This window comes from Spermophilus citellus, assembly GCF_964194105.1.
Source record: "Spermophilus citellus genome assembly, chromosome: 5".
In the NCBI taxonomy this organism is placed as follows: domain Eukaryota; kingdom Metazoa; phylum Chordata; class Mammalia; order Rodentia; family Sciuridae; genus Spermophilus; species Spermophilus citellus.
In genome coordinates, this window is record NC_138186.1 from 59,221,297 (window position 1) to 59,235,469 (window position 14,173).

General features: G+C 40.2%; 1 long non-coding RNA gene across 1 annotated transcript; it reads left to right on the top strand.

Annotated features, from left to right (window-relative positions):
* The first annotated feature begins 1,723 nt into the window (after nucleotides 1-1,723).
* Nucleotides 1,724-9,179, top strand: LOC308650132. Its single transcript, XR_014022261.1, has 3 exons — nucleotides 1,724-1,775; nucleotides 3,390-5,676; nucleotides 6,798-9,179. It is a non-coding gene; the product is annotated as an uncharacterized lncRNA (long non-coding RNA).
* Nucleotides 9,180-14,173: the final 4,994 nt, after the last annotated feature.

A 14,173-nucleotide genomic window follows, 5' to 3' on the forward strand; every position in this document is an offset into this window, starting at 1 on the left:
ATGAGTCACCCCCACATCTTTGTTTTCCTTTTTTCTCTTTAGCTTACACCTATGAGAGAAAACATATGACCCTTGACGTTCTGAGCTTGTGAGTCTGACTTTTTTTCACTTAAGATAATGCTCTCAAGTTCCATCCATTTTCCTGCAAATGACATAATTTAATTCTTTTTTATGGATGAATAAAACTCCATTTTGCACCCCTCTCCTTGGTCTATACACAAAGGACTTAAAACCAGCATACTATAGTGATGCAGCCACATCAATGTTTATAGCAGCTCAATTCATAATAGCTAAACTGTGGAACCAACCTAGATGCCCTTCAATAGATGAAAGGATAAAGAAACTGAGATGTATATGCACAATAGAATATTACTCAGCATTGAAAGAGAATAAAATTATGGCATTTGCAGCTAAATGAATGGAGTTGGAGAATATCATGCTAAGTGAAGTAAATCAATCCCCCCAAAAAACAAAGGCCCAATGTTCTTTCTCTGATAAGTGTATGTTGATCCATAATGGGGGGAGGGAGCATGGGAAAAATGGAGGAACTTTGGATTGCACAACGGAGAGGCAGGGAGGGGAAGGAGTCTGGGGGTAGGCGTGCATCACCACACCCAGTTTCATAGTAGCTTCATTTGGGATAACCAAATAAAGATGGTGGAATGAGACAGACATCATTACCCTAGGTATAACTCTTCATCGTGTACAACCAGAAAAATGAAAAGTTGTGCTCCATTTATGTACAATTGAAAAACCAGCCTCTACCTCAGAGCAAAGCCTGTCCAAGGAAGAGACATGACCTTTGTCCTTGGAAAGACCCACAGAGCACTCCTAGGCACATTCCCACCCTGCTAAGTTGTTTATCTACAAATAACAGGAGAGATCTGCTGTGCCAGGTGTCCCTGACTCAGTCAGGCTAGGTGGGGATCCATAGCAACCCCCTAGCAGCCACCAATCTGTATGAGACAGGGAAATACCTGAGATGCCAGAAGACCCTCCCAGTAGTTTATGGTGGTTGATAACATGTTGGAAAACCATGTAGTTCAGCACGTACACTCCTCTTGGCTTAAACCAATCAGTTCAAATGAATACCCCTTTTGTACTGATCAATCACCCCTACCCAACTTGTTCCCACCAGTGAATGTGCTAATCATGTTTTAGAGTTGTTATTTGATTTTCCCGAGGTGTGTGATGATTTGCTAAGAGATGCTATGATGTATGTGAAGTCCCTGCCCTCTCCAAAGAATGTATAAAACTGCTGCAAACCCTGGGCTGGGGGCCTCTCAGCGTCACCAGTTGCTGTGTGTGCGCGTGCAGAGGACCGAGCTAGCTCGCAATAAACATCTCTTTGCTGCTTACATCGATCTTGGTCTCTGGTGGTCTTTGGGGGTCCTGAATTCGAGCATAACAGTGCCAAAGATGGAACCCAGGGCCTCACACATGCAAGGCAAATGCTCTACTGCTGAGCCACAATCCCAGTCCACTGAAAATGTTTTCAAGAGAACAATGAACGTTATCACCTCCTAAATCTATCCTGGCAACTTTCTTTTTTTTTTTTTTAATATTTTTTAGTTGTAGATGGACACAATGTCTTTATTCTATTTATTTATTTTTATGTATTGCTGAGGATCGAACCCAGTGCCTCACACTTGCTAGGCAAGTGCTCTACCACTGAGCTCCAGCCCCCTATCCTGGCAACTTTCTACTTCTCTTTCCTACCAGTAGAACCACAAGCAAATCATGCTGTGGAGTGAATGATGAATTGATGACATGGGGTAAGTTTTTGTGATGGTTAACAGAAGCAAATGTCTCCAATAGTTCTTTTTTAGTTGTAAGTGGACATCTTTATTTTATTTTAATGTGGTGTTAAGGATTGAACCCAGTGCCTCATGTGTGCTAGGCGAGCACTCTACCGCTGAGCTACAGCCCCTCCAATGCTTTTTATACAGATTCCTCCATGTCTTTCTATTCAGTGTCTCCATAGTTCCCTCTGATTGGCTTATACCTCCACATTGAACTGAAGTTGCTTTTGGATAGGTCACAGAACACTCTTTTCAGGAGAAATATAAAGACCATGTCTCCCTGGCACTCACCAGCGCACTGGGCACTTTACCTTTTCCTCCTCAAACTTTCTTTCCAGGTTTTTTCAAGACTCTTGCCACTGCCTTGGACCACTCCCTGACCTTTTTTAATTTTTTATTTGTTTTTAAGTTCTGGATGGACACAATACCTTTATTTTATATATGTGGTATTGAGGATCGAACCCAGTGCCTGACACGTGCTAGGCAAGTGCTCTACTACTGAGCCCCAACCTCAGCCCCCTTGACCTCCTTTTTTAAAATTTTTTTTTTAGTTGTAGATGGATGCAACCCCAGCCTCCTTTTAAGTCACCTTTTAAGTCATCTTTTCCCTTAATTTTCCTGCCTTCTAGCTTTGGTCAAGTATAGGAGGACTTTCATTTGAGGAATTAGGGTTGGAAGTTTCTCAGATTCTGAGAATTTCCACCCTTATGAATCTTACACAAAGGAGCTCCCACTTCTCACTATAAAAGCTGAAAACACAAGATCTGTGCTTTCCCAGATTCCTTTATAGCCAGATGCTGGCACTGACCCAGGCGAGACCAATCAGATGCAGCTATACTAGACTTGACTTGGGAAGATTGTTCCTGACGACAACAACTCCTTATCATTTACTAACTTATTCTTTAATTTTTCATTTTCATATATTTATTTATAGGCCTCATTATGTTTGTAAATTGTGTCTCTATAATAATACTATGAACTATGAGAGCAATTAAAATGTCATATAAGATAATGTACTGTTAGCTGGGCGCAGTGGAACACACCTATAATCTCAGCAACTCAGGAAGCTGAGACTAGAGGATTGCAAGTTCAAGATCAGTCTTAGTACCTCGGGGTGAGGTCTAAAATAAAAAAATAAAAAGGGCTGGGGATGTTGCTCAGTGGTAAAGTGCCTCTGGGTTCAACCCCCAATACAAAAAAAAAAAAAAAAAAGATGTATTTCTTCCCCTTTTTTTATTTTTTATTTTTGGTACTAGGGATTGAACCCAGGGGTGCTCTACCACTGAACTACACCTCTGGCCCACTTTTATTTTTATTTTGAGATAGAGTCTTGCTAAGTTGCTGAGACTACTCTTGAATTTGCAATCCTCCTGCCACAGTGTCCCAAGTCACTGAAATTACAGACACACACCACCACACCCAGCAAGGTATGTACTTTTAGTACTAGAGCATTTAATATTTATTTATTTATTTATAAATTTATCAATATATTTAGCATTTTGGTTGCCTACTGAGTGCCAAGCACTAAAAAAAAAAAAAAAAAAAAAAAAAAGGACAGAGATGAATAAGACATTCTGTGATTTCCAGGAACTTTACCATGTTGGAGGAGAGCGACATGGACACATTATAGGAGTACCAGGAGTTGGAGCACTTGGAGGTGGGACCAAGGCACTGAGGGGAATCCACTGGAGGTTGCCAAGTATGTCACTGTCAAGGAAAGTTGCTTCCGCTTGGTTCTTCAGGACAGGAATCTAAGTATGAAAAGGGCATAGGCCTAGGACTGGAAATACATCTAGCTCAAATCTGGTTCAACTTCTTGCTAGCTTTGTGATTCTGAGGAAGTTACTTAGCCTCTCCGAGCCTTAGATTCCTCACCTGTGAAACGGAGATAATAAACCTACACTGCTCTGTTGTTATGAATAATAAGATAACAATTTATAAAGAACAAGACTTTCTATAATTATTACTGATGACTATTATTATTATTCCTGGTCCCTTCTCTCAGGATAATGTTGTGGTTTTGATATATTTTGGAGCATTTTTAAGATTATGTACTAAGATTCAAAACAGTGCATAATACAGGTGAACAGCACAGCACAATTACTTTTTCTGGAATTCAGATGAGGGACAGATCATAGAAAGCATCCAGGAAGGGCAGCCAGGAGCCCCTGCAGCACCTAAGTGTCACAGGTTGCTCAAAACAGTTTGTTACCAATGGCAACCATGCTGAACAGGTTTCCCAAATCCAATGAGCGAATACCTGTTTATTGGCCACAAGGAGGAGCCATCAAATTGGACAAAAGGGATCTCAAAGGAAAAACAGCTTCCTAGCAGAGGATAGAATTATTAGATAGCGTGTGTGCTGTAAATTCAATCATTCATTAGCTACCTGTGTGATTGTAAATAAGTCGTTTAACCTCTCTGATAGGGTTTCTTCATCTGCAAAATTGTGTACAATAAGAATGATAAGTTTTTTTTAAAAAAAGAATAACACTTATTAAGCAACTATTATGTCCCTGGCAGTTTGCTAAATGTTTTGCTTACATTATCTCGGTTAATCCTGCCATTGAGAAACTGATGTCACTCCATTTTTGAGAAACCAGCCTCTACCTCAGGGCAAAGCCTGTCCAAGGAAGGGGGTGTGACCCTTGTCCTTGGAAGAACCCACAGAGCACTCCTAGGCACATATTAACCCTGCTGAGTTGTTTGTCTGCAAATAACAGGAGAGATCTGAGGTGCCAGGTGTCCCTGACTCAGTTAGGCTAGGTGAGAACCTATAGCAACCCCTCGCAACCTCCAATCAGCATGAGACAGGGAAAATACATGGGATGCCAGATGACCCCCCAGTAGTTTATGATAACATGTTGGGAAACCATGTAGTTTAGCACACATACCCCTCATGGCTTAAACCAATCAGTTCAAAGGAATCCCCCTCTTGTACTAACCAATCACCCCTACCCAACTTGTTCTCGCCAGTGAATGTGCTAATCAATGTTAAGAGTTGTTGTTTGATTTTCCCACAGTGTGGAATGATTTTCTGTGTGATGTTGTGACACAGAGAGTATCCAAAAAAAAAAAAAAACAAACTATAAAATCTCACTGAACAAAGGACTGGGACTCACTCCCTGGGACCACTATGTTGGAAACAGTTGTGAGTCCAGGTTTGAACTTGTGATAGACCCAGCCTGATTTTCTCTTAAAATTGGGAGCCATCTGGCCACAAAGCCATGAAAAGATAATTTCTGCTTTACTATAAATTACTGCAAGTTCTGAACTAGCTTGGAATGCCTGCCCATGCCTTGAACTCACCTATGCCTGGTTCTCTCTGACCAGATAGCAGCCCTCTCTGAAACTGTAGTGACGCCTCATAAATCGTGGCCTTCCCTGGCCAGATACCAACCCTCTCTGAGGCTCTAATGACCTTCATAAATTCTGATATCAGGGCCAGCAAAAATGTAAACTAGTATTTGTGTTATGCTCGTCAAGAGTTTTGTTATCTGTAACCCCCCTTTGTGCAACTTTCTGGGCTATAAAGCTGGGCTGCAAGAAAGCTGCAGGGCTGTCTTGTTTCCGCGGTTTTTGGTGGGAGAGGAAGCCCAGACAGTTGAAATAATAAGCTTGCTTTAATTTGATTTTAATTGGAGTCAGTGGTCTTTTCTTTGTGTCCTGGTCTAACATTTTGGAGGCCCCAGTGAGATGACCCTGCCAGACCACACCACCAGACCAGACTGCTAGAAATTCTAGAGCCACTCTAGGGGGGTGCACACCTTGAGATGTTCCAAGGCCTCGGATTGAGACTTCGGTCCCCGGAGCACTGCAGTGAACTGTCGCACTAAAACTATTAGCAAGCATCTGGTGGAGGAGGCCTCCATAGGTAAGTGGCGCCTTTATAATACCTGGTATCCAGTTAAGGGAGATCTCTTCTGAAGACAGAGAGGTGGCCTTTATAACACCTGGTATCCAGTTAAGGGAGATCTCTTCTGAAGACAGAGAGGTGGCCTGTCGAGGCTCACATATACTCCTGTCCGGGACAGTAATGAGAAATCGTTCTGTCCTTTGTTCTGTTCTGTAGGGAATTTCTCTGGAAGGGTAGAGAGGTGCCAACGGGCACATACACGCTCCTACTCCGGGAGCTTTAGCAAGACGTTCCATTGCTCCTCTGTTTTTCAGGCACTGGGTTTCTGTTTTCTTGTGTTTTGTTCTGTGTTCTATATGTTTTTTTCTGTCTTTTGTTGTGTGACTTCTGTGGTAAAAACTTAAGGAAATTGGACATGAAAATGGGTAATAAAGAAAGTAAGCCTGACACTCCTTGAACTGTGTTTAAGGAACTTTGATAAACTTTACCCCCCTTTGTTAAGCAGGATTAGAGAAGCCTCTAGTTGGCTGCCTGGAGTACACCCACTGCAGAGGGAAATACCTGCTGGGGATCTAAGATTAACAAGTGAAACTCCTTTAAAACGCCTTGTCCCTCCAGATCAAGAGAGTCACAACCTTTGGGGTGGAGTCCCCTGTGTTTCTCCTTTGTTAGCAAAGGAATAAATCTCCGTCTTTTCCTTTTTCTCAAAACCCTGTCCTCATTATTAAATTGGCATTAATTGACTTCAAGGTCAGGAACCAAACTTTCAATTACAAATTTTGACACCTCAGGGGGAACTCTAAAGGAGCCTCCTTCCCTTTTGGGGAAGCCTATCACTCCAAACAACTGCATGCCGAATATGTAAGATGAATTTTTTGAGAGCTGACTACTGAAAAATTAGGAGATATTCGAGCATGCCTGGGGTGGAACCAAACCAGAGGAGCTAATCCTGTAAGTAAAAGGAGGGACTGAGGGACTCCCAGCAGCTGCCAAAGCTCCTTTTGCTTCGGGGAACTCCCGCCTTCCTTCCCTGCACTGTAAGGATTATGCCACCTCTGTCTACTTAAAAAAGAGAAAAAGAAAAAGGGGATACTAAATGCAGTAAAGTCGCCACTGAGACCCTTGATTTTACATTTCAGGTTGCCCCTCTGTGAAAACATCTGGTCCACTCGTGGGGACATCTATGGTGCCATTGGTGTAGGAGTCAAATGGAAGTTAGAAACTTGGGGAGATTTTTCTCTTATCTGCTCTGTTTTAAAGGTTCCTGTCTGATGGCCATAGTTTGGAGCTCCTTTCTGTCTGTTTGTTGTTGTATTTCTTTTTATTAAATTAAAATTTTTATTATTTCTTTGTTTATATCTGTTTCTGGCCCTTTAAGACATGGGCAATAATGTTGATATTATAGATTGTTTCTTGGGGATGATCTTGGCTGAATGTGTGTCTAAAAGATGATGTTTTATTGTAACAATCTGGTATCTGAATGAGTTTTTGAAGCATTGTACTATCTTGCAGTTAAAAGTTGGGTTTAGGTAATTGTTTAGTTTATGATTTCAGATAACTCATGCCAGAGAACTTAAATACTTAAGATGGAAAACTAAAGAACTCTACTTCCAAGTTGGCAAGTAACTCCCAATCATTCAGTTTTTTTCACCAATTTTTGAATTGGGTAGGCTGGGAAGATGTCACTGTGTGTACCGGTGTGTTAATTTGGACAAGGATAATAAATCATAATATGATATCTGTTCCCCTCAGTGTGTAGGACTTGGGAAAGGAAAGTGTTGGATTGGGGTTGTTCTGACTTATTGAAATGATGTTGAATAGCAACAGTCTTGAAAATTTTTAAAGCTTAATTTTGGCTATAGATGGTAGTGTGTGGTTCTCTTTAAGAACTTCAGAGCAAAGAAAGTAGCTTAATGATCCTGAAGGGATTTCTTCTGATAGTAGCTTTTATATTATCAAGTAAGATCCTATTTTCAGTTTTGTGTGACCAAGTTTTTCTAGTGTAGAAAAAAAATTTTCCTTTGACAAAACAAGATGTAAAGGTATAAAATTTTGTGAATTGTATCTTAAACTTGTATCATAATTTTCAACATCCGAACCTGAAAATTATGACTTATGGTTAAAATGCCTTAGGCATGAGGTGTCTGCTCAGAATAGCAGTTTTCCCTGCTCCTTCCAGACTTCAGCCAGAACTTATGTTGAAATGCAAATGACAGAATCCTGCAAGCTCAGTAGGAGACTGATCTGAGGCCTAAAAAAAAAAAAAAAAAAAAAAAAGTAAATTGTATGGTATTTACTAATTACTGGCCAGTCATTTTTTTTTTAAGGACTCTTGCTTTTTCTTAGATTCTGTATTTTTTTGAGCTCGTGATTTTGATCCTACAGACCTAGGTGAATGTTTTTCTGATCAGTTCTATCTTTGATCAACTGTGGAGTTTTTAAACATTGCAATGGAGATTTCACCTGCGAAAAGCCACAAGACCTTTACTACTGTGTTATGTGTGCACATTTGTGTTATGTGTTGTATGCCTATATGTATATATGTCCATATATCATATATATGATATACAAATTAACAGATATAAGGAGCGCTCATAAAAATTTAAAAAAATGGATCCAAAGATCTTTAATTCACGTGATTTAAATGGTTCAATTTAAATTGGGTAAACAGATAAAAATAAATGTCTTTAAATTTAAGCTTACAAGTTTTTCTAGGTGTTCAAAAAACTAATAAAATATTAATGACTATAAAATGTCTAATATGCCTTGGTTCTAGGACTTTCCTTCAACAAGGAAAAAAATGACTGTTCAATACATTGCCTAAAATTTTGATAAAATAAGTAAAGTAAATTTGATATAGGATTACTCATTAATGAGTACTTTTGTTAGATATCTGACTTGATTTACAATCAGTCATGTGTTAAAAGACAAAGATTTCTTAAAACCTAAGTTTACCCATAACATTATGTTTATTAAGTTTTATTTCTTTTTTTCTAGAGCAAGCAACCAAAAAAAATTAAACAACTGGTTAAATAAGAACTGTTATTTTAGAGCATTGTACTGTCATTTCTTTAAAAGCTAAACTTGGTTAATATAAAAAAATCAATGTAATTGTAATGCTATTAATGTGCTCATATCTTCCAGATATATAAGTCTGTAAGGTAGAAGCTTTAAAAAAGCATTATACCAAGCTGGTGTTCTAAAGTTGTATGCTAATTTTAAGCTTAAAAAACATATTGGGGATTTATTTACCTGTTATCAATAAGATATGTAAACTTTTATGTTACTTTTTACATGGGGAACAATTTAAATGTATTTTTAAGTTAATGAGAACCTAATCTATGTAAAGGTTAATATTGTAAAGCACAAAGTATTTTGCTACCTTTCCACAAAAGGTTAAAGATTTTCAGCCTTTATTTAATTCATGTTTTAGATGTGATATTATATTCTGTTAGGTAATATTCATGTGAACTTGAGCAACAATTTATGTAAGCTTTGTAAAATGATGTTTAAAAGCCAAAGATCAGCTTCAGAACTAGAGCACTTAAGATTTATGAAGAGCCCTGCCTTACCTGAGGATAGGCTCTGTGTCCCATCTTACTACATGTGAGAATGACTACGAAAGCAGTAGGCCAGATTTTAATTCATTTAAAGTTATTTTCGGGGCTGGGGATGTGGCTCAAGCGGTAACGCGCTCGCCTGGCATGCGTGCGGCCCGGGTTCGATCCTCAGCACCACATACAAAGAAAGATGTTGTGTCCGCCAAGAACTAAAAAATGAATATTAAAGAATTCTCTCTCTCTCTCTCTAAAAAATAAATAAATAAATAAATAAATAAAGTTATTTTCAAAAGTTGTTTTTTTCTGTCAAGATTACTAAGATCTCAAACAGGAGATATAATGTATAACTCAGCCAAAATTCAGGGTAGCTATTACACGAAATAAATATGTTTTTACTCTTGCTAATTTTATTTTGTAATTTCCTTGTAAATGATCTAAAGATTCCCTGTTAGTGTTTTTCAGAGGTGTTGCTTTAAGAACACAACCTGAGTTAATTTAAGATAATAAGCCATCACCTACAAGACAGATAGGATAATATAGACCCCAATTAATAAAAAAGAAATAATTGTAAAGTTATAAACATTAAAGCCCAGTACTCTTAATATAAGGCTGTTGAAATTTATTTGCTGGATGTTTAAGATTAAGTTTTAAAATTAAAGTTAAATTAAAAGGGCCAAGAAAACCAATATTTGGCTCTTGCCCTCTGAGTCATTCTGAATCCAGGGGACTTCTCTAAAGAGCTTTTGCAACTCTGGGCCACATAACCTCCTAATCAAGGAGATTAATGAGACCACTGGAGAACAGAAAGCCAATCAGTGCATTTGCTATGAAGAGGAGGGTCATTGGAGAAGGGAGACATCCCTGATGCTTCCAAGGAAAGCCACATAGTGAAGCAAGACCTAGACCCATCCTATCGCAAATGGCACTAGCAGAACTAAGAAGCTGCTCTCAAGTTTCCCCAGGAATGACTCCCATAAAAACTCAGCTGAAACAAAAGTCAGTTTGACTGCTTCATCTTAAACACTTAGCAAAGACAGTTAAAACCAAAACACAGCCATTCTGGGCATTTTAAATAATGATAATAATAATAATTATTATTATTATTATTATTATTATCATTATTTAATGTATACACCTTATGTTAGCCTCCCAAAATAAGTAAGCCTGGAGGCTACAAAGAAGGATTCTCAGACAGAAATGCCTGATTAACTATAAAAAGAGACCATCAAGGGGGTTGGGGATGTGGCTCAATTGGTAACACGCTCGCCTGGCATGCGTGAGGCACTGGGTTCGATCCTCAGCACCATATAAAAGTAAAATAAAGACATTGTGTTCACCTAAAAAACTAAAAAGTAAAATTTAAAAAAAAAGAGAGACTATCAAGAGGAGCTGCCAGAGACAGAAGTTTTTAGTTTAAGGCCTACAGATATTCCTAACCTACACAGGTAGGCTTGGTGTTTGCTAGTATTGTAAGGGTCCGGCGAAGCGTCGGAGAAGGAGAGACCACACGAGACTAGCTCCATGCAATGGCAAGGGGGATTTATTAGGGATCCGTTCCAGCGCGCTGGGGCTCCGTGCTCACTCAAGAAGGGAGAGCAGCCCAGAGCCCAGAGCAGAGGTCAAGCAGAGCTTAAGTACACTTTTTGGAGAGGGTGGGGGGCTTTGCATACATCAGAACAAATCATCATGAGGCGCGGGAAAATTGAACAACAACTCTGATACATGATTAGTCCATTCATTGGTGGGAACAGGCTGGGCAGGGGTGATTGGTCACTTCTAAACTGGGTACACATTCAAACTGATTGGTTCGGGCCCTGTGACAAACTGCACAGGGCCCTAGGCTGAATGGCCAGTAGGGCGTTGTCTTAACTATCTCAGGAATCTGGGTGTAACAGAGGAACTTAATAATACCTAATCTTTTACATTTTAATTCAAGTTTTCCAGCTTAGAAACTTTACCCTTTCAGCTTCAGTAACAATATTTGTAATAGTTTGTAAAAAGTTTTCAAGCTGGAAGTGTGTTTGCAATGCAAAGTGAGATAAGAAAGACAAAGTTATTATTTTTTTTTAAAGAGAGAGTGAGAGAGAGTGAGAGAGGGAGAGAGAGAGAGAGAGAGAGAGAGAGAGAGAATTTTTTTAATATTTATTTTTTAGTTATCGGCGGACACAACATCTTTGTTTGTATGTGGTGCTGAGGATCGAACCCGGGCTGCACGCATGCCAGGCGAGCGCGCTACCACTTGAGCCACATCCCCAGCCCAAAGTTATTTTTTAATATTTATTTTTTAGGTGTAGTTGGACACAATACCTTTATTTAATTTATTTTTATGTAATGCTGAGGATGAACCCAGCGCCTTGCACATGCTAGGCTAGCACTCTACTGCTTAGCTACAACCCCAGCCATATTCTTTAATGAGGCCTCTGGCCTTGGGCCAGAGCTTCACAGAGATCTTTACATTTCAAAGAGAAGAGGATACTAATTGGGTCCTTGGTAACAGCTAGCCCGAGGAGAGAAGGAAGGGGAGAAGTTCTCCCCTTCTCAGGCGCTGTCCTTGAAGGATTACCTTGCCCAGAACAGTGAAAGAAAGAACTGTTTTTGTAGTGAACTTCTGCAGACTGTGAACTTATGAGCCCCTCCCTTTACACGCTGGGTATAAAGTTCTGAAACTGCCAGGGGAACTAACTGATTACAGAGAGAGCTTTGCCTTCTGAACCTGATTGCAGCCAAATAAAACTGTTTCCTGCTGTCTTGCATGTCCTCCTCATCTATCTCCTACAAGAATAGCTGGGTTTTATTTTTTTCCTTTTGTAAAAGCTAAATTACTGTTACATGTTACAACATTGGTGAACTTCAAAAACATACCAAATGAGCTGGGCATTGAGACGCATGCCTGTAACCTATTGGGAAGCTGAGGCAGGGGGGTCACGAGTTTGGTGCTGGCCTGGGCAGCTTGGATTTGTCTTTTAAAAACTCTGTTCTGCCAGGCATGGTGGTGCATGCCTGATATCTCAGCTACTTAGGAAGCTGAGAAAGAGGATCACAAGTTCAAAGCCAGCCTCAGCAACTGCGAGATGCTAGAAAACTTAGTGAGACCCTGCCTTTAAGTATAAAATAGGGCTGAGGAGATGTGGCTCAGTGGTTGAGTGCCCCTGGATTCACTCCCAGTATCAAAACAAAACAAAACAAGATCTAAAAAAAACCTGTATTCTCCATGGCGGGGAGAATCACAGCCTCTGGGATAGGAGTTCCCTGTGTTTCTTTGCTAGCAAATCAGTAAAACAGGGGCTGGGGATGTGGCTCAAGCGGTAGGACACTCACCTGGCATGCGTGTGGCCCAGGTTCATCCTCAGCACTGTGGGGAGCCATTCTGACACGTGATTGGGTGACTCCCGTTAAGGGCCTGAGGTGCTCTGGCTGTGTCGGAGCTATCCCGACCCTTTCCTGATGAGAGAGCCCATCCGTGTGGGGGTGTGCATGACCACTGACCCTGGAGACCCAATCACTGACCCTGACCTTGGAGTGCAGCCCCCCCTCAACCTTCATTGGATGGAATTCTCCCCTGAATCTCTTGTCCCCCGAATAAAAGGCTGCTCCCAGGCGTGTTCGCTCTCTCTCTCTCCTGCTAGCCCAGAGTAATCCTCACTGCCCTGCTGGGCGGCTGGAGGCGGGAACCAGGGAGGCGAGCCGTCTCGGACCTAGCAATGTAAAATAAGGTACTGGTTTGTGTGTTTTATTTCAATCTCTTCTAACTAACTTAATGCCTAGAACCTCATTAATGAAACCACTGCGCAGGCCGCGTGGTAGAATTGGCGCCCACGAGGGGGGCATTCTGAATTAGTTAGATTGAGTGGGAGCGCGCGCTAAAAAGATTAAGGGAAAGAATAAAAAGGAAGATAAGGAAAAAGAAATAAAGAATAAGGAAGATAAAGAATAAAGATAAAGAAAAGGAAGAAGTGACATTTGGGTCACAAAAGTACCGGGAGATATTGAAGGAAAGAGACGTTAAATTACTTAAAATGGGAAATTCTACTTCTTCGGATAAGGAAATGTATCTGACTATTTTAGACAGTATAATTAATCAGAAAGGAAAACAGATAAAGAAAACTCAGTTATTACAATTCTTAAAGATTGTAGGTGAATATTGTCCTTGGTTTTGTGACCAAGAGTCTCCAAATTTACTTACTTGGGAGAAATTAGGAAGAAAGTTACAGAGAGTTTGTCTTTCTACTGAAATACCTGGAGGCATAGAGAATATACAGAAAACTTGGACAGCCCTAGAAGTCTGTCTTTTTGAATACATGGACCAGAGTTCGTGGCCGCCAGAAGACCTTCTGAAAGGCATTCAAAGAGCTATTAGGTCTATTCAAATGGAAAATCAGCCTGAAGCTAAGTTAATTTCCTTTCCTTTGAGCCGTTTTAAAACAAAAGCGCTAGGAGCTAAAACAAAGGTTAAAATGATGCAAGCTAGCCCGCAAACAGATTGTACAGAACAGCATGATAAAGAAGAAGCATCTCTAATCTTGGAGAGCCCTCCGGAAGTGGTAAACAATCTTCCTGGAGAGGAAAATACAGAGGAAACTCCTAGAGGGGCTCAGGTTTCTTCTCAGCCACGTGAGTTAGAAACCCAAATTCCAAATGGCAATAGTACAGAGTCTGATAGCAGCTCACAATCTGAGGAAGAAGAATTAGACGTGGGAACTCAGGATTTAGAGAGAAATTTTAATAGACTGCATTTAGCACCACCTGCCCAAGCTTTTAAAATTCGGCCGGTACCTGCTAGAAGGACCAAATTTAACAGGTGTGCTGAATTAAAGATGACTTTTCTTACCCCAGTTCAGCAAGGTATTAGGAAGGCTCAAGAAATGGGAGAGGATACTACTGGTTTTCACCTCTTTCCAGTTTTTGAGCAAACTAATGAACAAGATCAGAGAGTTAGAGTTCATGCTGTAATTCCA